Below are 9160 nucleotides of genomic sequence, written 5' to 3'. Positions count from 1 at the left end.
GCAAGAGGGAACACTCTCTACTGTTATGCTCGTTGCCATTGGGATATCTCCACAATAAGTGCCAATTTCATTCACTGACATATTCGGCTTGTAGTTAATTTCGGCTTCTGCCATCCTGCCTTTCAATTGGGGTGATTCACCATGTTATTAATAGCAGCTCCACGTGTGGGTGGGAAACAGAGTTATGGCAGCATTTGAGAAGCAGGACAGGGAAATGCATTTTTTTTTTGTTCTCTTCAAAATAAGAGTACATGTCAAATTAGTAAGAACAATCTCTCCTCATTATATGTTTGCATTTTGAAAAACATAAAGCTGGCATTTCTTGCACAATAAGAAGCTTGTTCTGATGACTTTTAAAAAAAAGTGTGTACAAGGAGAGCTACTTCTGAGCAAAGTTGTAAGTGGGTTCTACTCCGCAAGATTTTAAAGTAAAGTGGAAGGAACAGACCAATTGTTGGATGACGTTTCATCCACTCCACGTGAACTTCCTCAACACACACACACACACACACACACACACACACACACACACACACACACACACACACACACACACACACACACACACACACACACACACACACACACACACACACACACACACACACACACACACACACGACAGCCCAAAGTATTACAGAAAAGAAAACAAAAATCTAAACTGTAATAACATACACTGACACTGGAAGAATAACAAGAGTAAAGATATATAAACATGAATCGTTCCAAGTGAGACCAATGCAGGTCGGAGTTTGGCTGCATTCAGTCATAAAGTTGCTTTTTCAGTCTCATTCAATGGAAAAGTATGCGCCCGTAGAGTTGGAAGACCTGATGGCACAATTGTATCTGCATAGTGAAAACTATGTGGAATAAGAACGAGAAATGCTTTGAAATATATGTCCCCTACCGATGTGATATTTTAGAAGTCCAAAAAGGGCAAATCTGAAAAATTGATGAAACGTCCTGAAACTCGAACTTGTTCTTTAACTTATCATAACAACAATGGCACTTGGTAGAGCGCAAATGCCTGGTGTTGGCTTAATGGCTGGAGTGGTGGGCTTGGGATCTGAGGACCCTGAATTTAAGTCACATTCAGCTGTAGAATTAATACCAGGTGGGATTGACTCTGCCTGTCATCCTTCTGGGGTCAGCAAAATGAGTGCCAGCTTGCTGGTATCCTGCGTCGGAGTGGTGACCCGTCCAGGATTGTGTCCAATGGCCAAGGAGACTGCTTGGGCAGCACCAACACTCTGCATAGAACATGGTCCCAATGGATGGATGGATGGATGGTAGAGCGCACACCCCCACCATGTAATGCCTGATCCACGAGAACATATGGGCCCAATACATTTTTGAGATGTCATGCTGTATATCGTTTTTTATTTGGTCCAATCTCTCAATGGTGAAGAATCACTTTAGAAATTAACTAATTACCGTATGTAGATCCGTTTTTGGATCTTCACCAAAATTGAATCAATTCGTCCTTGCCACACACCCAACTTGCCCATCAAGTTTCGTCCGAGCCTGTCCACAACTTTTTGAGAAATCGTGCTATATATCAGTTTGGCACTATCTCTCATTAGTGAAGAATCGCTGAAAAAAATTTCAGATCCAGATCTTCACCAAAATCTAATCAGTTCGTCCTTGTCACACATCCAACCATCCCACAAAATTTAATCCAGATCCGTTCACAACTTTATGAGATATCCTGCAAACAAGCAAACAAGCAGTCATAGACTGGTACTTAAGAAATCGTCAACTTGACCTCTGACCTTGTCTAATAAAAGCTGTCTCTAGAGAAGGTAGCGACGCAAACCAGAAGTTTCTACGATGATTCTGTACCAAAACATCATAAATCGAATGTTTGACCTCACTGTGACCTTGACCTTTGACCGATTTTGACCAAAATCTAATCAGCGCTAGCCATCACCCTCCTGAATCACCTGGTATAATTTGACATTGGTAGCTTCTTCCGTTCGCGAGTTATTTTTTTTTGATATTTGACCTCACTGTGACCTTGACCTTTGACCGATTTTGACCAAAATCTAATCAGCACTAGCGATCACCCTCCTGAATCACGTGGTCTAATTTGACATTGGTAGCTTCCGTTCTCGAGTTATAACTTTTTTGGGATGTTTGACCTCACTGTGACCTTGACCTTTGACCGATTTTGACCAAAATCTAATCAGCACTAGCCATCACCCTCCTGAATCACGTGCTGTAATTTGACATCAGTAGCTTCTTCCGTTCTCGAGTTATCGTGCCTCCAAACAAACACACAAACAAACAAACAGAAACGGAACTGATCAATATACTTACAAAATCTTTAGATTTCGTAACAAGACGAGGACGTCGTGCAGAGCATGATACTTGCAAAATCCAGAAAAAAAATTGACCTCAAAAATAATTGGTGGTTGAATTCAATGACCAAACATGCAACTCCTCTTCAAATTTCAAGTCAATCGGATTAAAAATTGAGGATTTTAGAAATCTCACCTAAGTTGTTGACCTTTTGACCTCAAAGACTTCTTCCTTGTGACAAACTCCACCATGTGGTGAAATTTTGTGAAAATCTGTTTAAAATTGTGTCCTTTAGGCAATATATAGACAGACAAACAGACAGACAAGCCGATGGGTGGCGATGGGTCGCCGAGCAGGACTGTTAGTATTGCGACACATTGACCACTGACCGAGTGGAGATAGGTCATTATGCAAATGAGCAAACTTGTACTACTCATCGGGGAGTATTCACGTGCAAAAATATTTTTGGATCGGTTGAGCCGTTTTGCCGGGAGGGGGACTTGAATCGACATTTTGACCGAAAAATGCACTTCTTGACCTTTGACCCCTGAACTAATCGCGATAGGTCAATATGCAAATGAGCAAAGTTGTAGTACTCATTATGGTCTATCAGCATGTAAAGTTTCATTTGATTCGTTTCAATCGTCTTGGTGCTGGTGTACTTTGAAGTTTCAGCAGGAATGCTCAATGGCCCTCGGCCACCCAAGTTGAGAGGGTTGCCATTTGGAAACTATAAGATATAGAGCAAAATGGATGTCATATCGCAGATAGTTAATCACCTTACGATTATGCATAACAAATCTCATCCAGTTCCATCTACTGATAACTACTCGGTATCCACTTGAATGAAAAGTACCGAAAATGCGGTTTGAAATCGGAAATCCCCAAAGTTCGACGGGGTGCTGTGGGTGAACAAAGATCTAAATCGAAAATCCAGCTCGATCGTTTGTGCACAATGTATTCCAAACGATTAGTGTGAATTTTCATGACCATCCGACCATAACCCTAGGAGGAGTAGCATTTGGCACAAAGGCACCTCCAGCTCTCGCATATTATCGGTTTTTGCACTAATTGACCTTTGACCCCTGACTTAAGCGAAATCGGTCAATATGTCCTGAGGCAAAGTTGTAGTACCATGAATCTGCAAAGTTTCATTCTTATCGATGCACTCACCTGGTCGCTTGGGGGCCTTCAATTTTTGCGCATACCCTAATTGTAGGGGGCGCTGCAGGTAAAGTATTCCATATATCACAAAAAACGGAATATAGTTGATGCCCATCACCTGTAGATCATTCGTGCCAAATTTCATAACCCTACGTGGGATAATGGCTTTCGCAATTGCTTCCGCGTGAACGGTACCGATTTTGAAGGTTTTTCGGTTGTTGCTGGGGAACCAAAGCGTCCCGAGCAACCATCACAATTTCCTAAGCACTAGGTCATAAGATGTACCCACCACCCGAGTTTGGTCAAAATCGGCCCACGTTTACTACCAATTATGCTGATGACAAACGAACAAACATCCAAACAAACAGACAGAATTACTGACAATAAGGGTCACCTATTTCGGCGACCCAAAAGGGGTGAAAACATAACCACCTTCACCTTCGGTGGTGGAGGTAATAAAGCCATGTACCAAGTGTCAGTTGAATATGTTAAGAGGTATGAGAAAAAAAAGTCTGAAAAACCAAGGTGGAACGGATGGACGGACCTTTGACCTTACACATTTTAAACTAGACCATTTAGACCTTTCATTTCATACATCCTTCCATTTATTTTCCACACAAAACAAGTCATGGTGAGGGTTTGCAATTTCTCATTGCTCTTTCTTGTTACCTATGTCACTGAAGGTGGAAGGAGGTTGTTTTCATCCCTGTTTGTTTGTTTATTACTTGCAGAATCGAAGATTTTTCAAGTATATTGGTCAATCGATTTTGTTATTCTGTCTGTTTGTTTGTCTGTCAATCGCCTACAGGTCACAATTATAAACCGATCATCATGAAACTTTACCAAGTCGTTGAGGTAGTCTCAAACTGAGAAGCCCATTGATTTTGAGGTCAAAGGTCATCTTGAAGTCAAATTTCTAAAATCGTCATTTTTCATCCGATTGACTTGAAATTTGAACAAGACTTGCATATTGCATCACTGAATTAGGAGACAAACTATTTTTGAGGTCCAAAGGTCAACTCGAGGTCAAACTTCTAAAATCAATTTTTATCTGAAAAATCGTCTTTTTTTTAATCTGATTGACTTGAAAATTAAACTGCAATTTCATTGTGCATCACTGAATTGGGAAACAAGCTATTTTAGGTCAAAATGTCAAAGGTCAACTCAAGGTCAAACGACTAAAATCATCAATTTCAATCTGAAAAATAATCATTTTCATCCGATTGACCTGAGCTTTGATTAAGATTGTCAATTTTAATCTTGATGAAATGGACAATTTGATGTATCCATGGAAACCTTTGAAGAGGGGATGGATTTTGCAAGTATCATGCTCTGCAGGATGTCTTTCTTGTTTGTTTGTCTGTGTGCAGGATATCTCAAAAAGTTGAGGATGGATCCGGATGAAACTTGGTGGACATATTGGGTTTGTGACAAGGATGAACTTGTTTGATTTTGTTGAAGATCCGAATTTGGATCTGGATATGAGAATTATTTAAATTTTAATGTGATTCTTCATCGTTGAGAGATGGGCCTCTCATCTGATGGAGCGAACTCAGGAATTTTGCTTCTCGATGGCAGAAATAATCAACAGTGGTTGCCAGTCCTATTGTAGATCGTGGTGTTCGCTTGAACCGGTCTCCCCCCTAAGGCGGAGTGCACTTCATACCGTTCTGCAAGTATATTAGCAGTCGCTAATTCGTGCCTCATCTACCCGCTGCCATAGATGATTTTCTGACCTCGAATGGCTCAAATATCCCAGCAAGCTGGTACTCAATTTGCCGACATCAGAAGGATGACAGGCTGAGTCAACCCCCTGGTGTGTATTAATTCAGTGGCCAACGGGGCTTGAACTCAGGACCCTTGGATCCCAAGCCGCTATCCTAACCACTGAGCCAACACCACGATTCGGGTGAGATGGGCCTAAAAATTTTTTGAGATGGGCCTAAAAACAATATATACCATGATATTTCAAAAATGTATTGGGCCACATGTGTTCTCGTGGATCAAGCATTGTGTGTTGGAGGTATGCGCTCTATCGAGTGCCATTCTAGTTTTGTTTCTCATTACTTCCGAGTCTTGTCTAAAATACATTGATTGGTGTGTTGTTGACCACTTCTGAAGGTAATGAATTCCCCTCGTTGACTTCTCGAGGAGAAATTGTTTTTCTGAATTATTTTTCTCAGTTTGAACTTGTAACTTCTGGTCCTTGTATTTTTCTCCAGGGTAAATTCATTTATTTGGAGATGAATCTTCTAGAATCTAGACCAGGGAATGGTTTGTAGGTTTTGAACATTGCAGCTCTAAGTCTACGGTAAGCAAGTGTTTGGAGACCAGTAGTTGTAAGATGTCCTAGTAACTCAGGTGACTCAGGTTTGGTATGATCTTTGCACTTTCTCCTGTTTGACAGCATCCCTGGTCACAAATGAATGCCAAACGTATGTAAAATATTCCATTGCTGGACGAGCAGTTAATTTGGAGAGAAAGATAATCCTTGTTAATTCAGGGATGAGAAAGTGCATTTTATGATTCCCCTTTTTTGCTGCAGATACTCCGGGTGTTAAGATGTTGAGAGAATTTTAGCTCTGCATCTTTTCACAGGTTATACTTTCAATAGTCACACATGCACCATCACCTAGTTAACGAGCATGGTGTTGTTGTACTTGGAGTTCTGCTTTCCCAGATGCATTGCTTTACATTTTTTGTTGTTAAATTGAACTTGCCAGACTTTATCGTGCACACCTATTCAGTTTAAATCATCTCGAAGAGAAGTAGAATCTGAGTTTGTAGTCGACTTGTCCATCCGTATACTTTGGTATCATCAGTGAACCCTTTCATGCTTTAGTGGGGGCAGATAACAGCAATTTTTGAGAGGAATCGTGCAAATGATGATGCAAGCATCAAATTTGGCACATTTGTTCTCCAAGGGATTCTAATCAAATCTGCCTGATTGGCCATTTGAACATTCAAATTTTGAAAAATTTGAAAAAAAAAAAAAACTTCAAAAAAGTCAAGATCACGAATCGATGTTGGATGCCGGCTGAGATTGGTGAATGTTTCAGAAACATCATCAAAGACGTTCGAAGTCTGCCATGCAGTTTTCTTCCCTTCACCGCGGAAGGCAGACACGACGTCACATCCACTGAACGCATGGAAGTATGGGATCCCTCTAGCTTTCTCAGGCCCTACTGCAGAAACTACCTCATGGACTGGAATCCATCGTGCCTTGGCTCCTTGGCCAAAGGCAATCCACATGCTCTTACGACCTAGTTCCTGTAAGGATGGCAGTACAGATATTGCTATCACTAGTACCGTCCGTGGCATTAGCCTTAATGATAATGGACTTGCTACCATCCGTCGTTGCATCCCTGGCATGTACAAATATTCGAGTGTCAGCTTCTTCATGACAACATGGAGACGCAGCATCCAATGACTTCCTTGTGTTGCTAATGGCATCTTCTCCTTTTGTGACAATGACTGTGCTTGTTGTCTGTGCTTCACACATCTTTTCCGCAAGGAAGTGAAACAGTTCAGTCTTGTTGCTGTCATCTCAAAGAAAGCTTCTCCAGTTACTTGGGGTCTTACTGGTTCCTGTCACTCTTCTTCTGATTCCTTGCCCACTTTTCGACCTTGCCTCGGACTTCAGACTTGACTTCTTGTACGCATCAAACACTACGTCCACCCTCTCGTACCTGGCACCAGAGGATTCCACCTTTGGGATGATGTCTTTTTTAGAATAGTCATCAAATATCTTTGAAGTGCGTGGAGGTAGGGCATTGAGAAGTGCTGAGCCATCAATGATGACTGCATCTCCCCTTGGTTCTCTGTCTGGGATGTTCACTTGCACTTCAAGAATTTCATCCAGCTGTGACTTCAAATTTTTTTGAAGTTTTTTTTTTTCAAAATTTGAATTTTCAAATGACCAATCAGGCAGATTTGATCAGAAAGCGCTGCAGAACAGAAATGCCAAATTTGATGCTTGTATCATAATTTGCACGATTTTTCTACTGTTTACTACACTACTTGTAGTGATTAACAAGAAAACTTCTGCTCGGTCATTATTGAATATGAGGAGGAGTGCTGGACCTGGAACAGTGCCTTGTGGAATTTCACTCATCACATCTTCAAGTCTTGAGAATACTTAATTCACAATCACTTGTTGTTGCCACCCATTGAGGAAAGATTACACCCATCTTCACAGAAGGTTTCTCTCCTGTCCATGATTCTTAGTATCTCTACTGAATTTCAATTTGCATATTTTAAATCGAAGCATCAGAATAGCTGATGCTGTCCGGTCCAGATGCAGAATCAGTCGGTTGATGCCAGAAATTTCTACACCTTCTCAGGTGCCGTCAGGTCAGGTACGATCTGTGACCTGCTACAGGTACCATGTAAACCTGTACTAACCTGTTCCATGGTCGGGTTGTCGGCGACTAAACCGTCTCCCCAACCAGGTTTTCTGGTGAGGAGGGTGTTTGGATATGGACACCCAGCAGGAATAAAAACAAAACCTGTCAAAGGGCGGAGGAGCTCCTTGTGAGCCAACGGCCATCCATATCTAGTGCCCAACTGTGTCTGCGGACATCCTCCTGCAGTTGGGTTACTTCTTATTAGGAGGTTGGTGGCAGGATTTGCACTCCAGCCACCGTAAAACCCCTCATTCCACAAAACGCAAAAACGCAAAAAAATCTGAAAACCCACTCCGTGGGAGTACCTCCTGTGCAGCTTCCCTTCTCAGGGCAGCTCACCGGATGACGGGATTGGGGCAAAGCCTTCGGGACCCCCAATCTTTGATAGGAGGGAAACCACGGGGTAACATCCCTGGGTCAGATTGCGGGAGAGTGTGTCGGAGTGGTGCTGAGGTGTCGTCCACCAGACGGCGGTCTCCTTGGGTTAACCTGAGGCGGTCCCTTCGGGTGGGTGCCTGGAATGTCCTATCCCTAAGAGAGGATGATCACCTGTCTCTGTTATCATCTGAGCTCAAGCGTTTGGACATCGGGATTGCAGCTCTCTCTGAGGTTCGGAGACCGGATTGCGGCGAGATAATGGTGGGTGGTTACACCTACTATTGGTCTGGTCGCTTTGATGGTTACCATACCCAAGGAGTTGCTGTAGCTGTGTCCAATAAGCTGACCCCATTGATAATTGAGGTAACACCGGTCAACGAGCGTATTATGAGATTAAGGATTCGTCACTCCTTAGGTGTCATTTCCCTGGTCTCTGTTTATGCTCCGACTGAGGCGAGTGATCTCACCGTGAAGGATACATTCTACGCCACACTCGAGTCTGTGGTTGATCAGTGCCCCAGACGAAATACACTTCTAGTCTTGGGGGATTTCAATGCATCGACTGGAACTGATAGGGACGGTTATGAGGTGTGTGTTGGTCCCCATGGGTCAGGAACTATGAACAAGAATAGCACTAAGTTCCTTGACTTTGCAAGAAGTCATGGACTTAGGGTGGCTGGTTCATGGTTTCAGCGCCCACAAGCTCATCGCTGGACTTGGTATTCCAACGCTGGCGGTGTGGCAAAGGAGATTGACCATGTCCTCATTGACGGTCGTTGGAGGATGATCCAGAACTGCAGGGTCTACCGGAGTGCTCAGTTCCTCAATACTGACCACAGGCTTGTTGTAGCAACTCTAAAGCTCCACCTTAAATCCTGGAGAATGGTACCATCCCAGTCTAGGCTGGATGT

Source organism: Eptatretus burgeri, chromosome 5 (assembly GCF_056783735.1).
Source record: "Eptatretus burgeri isolate ZD-2024b chromosome 5, Ebu_testis_v1, whole genome shotgun sequence".
NCBI lineage: Eukaryota > Metazoa > Chordata > Myxini > Myxiniformes > Myxinidae > Eptatretus > Eptatretus burgeri.
This window is presented reverse-complemented; position numbering follows the sequence as displayed.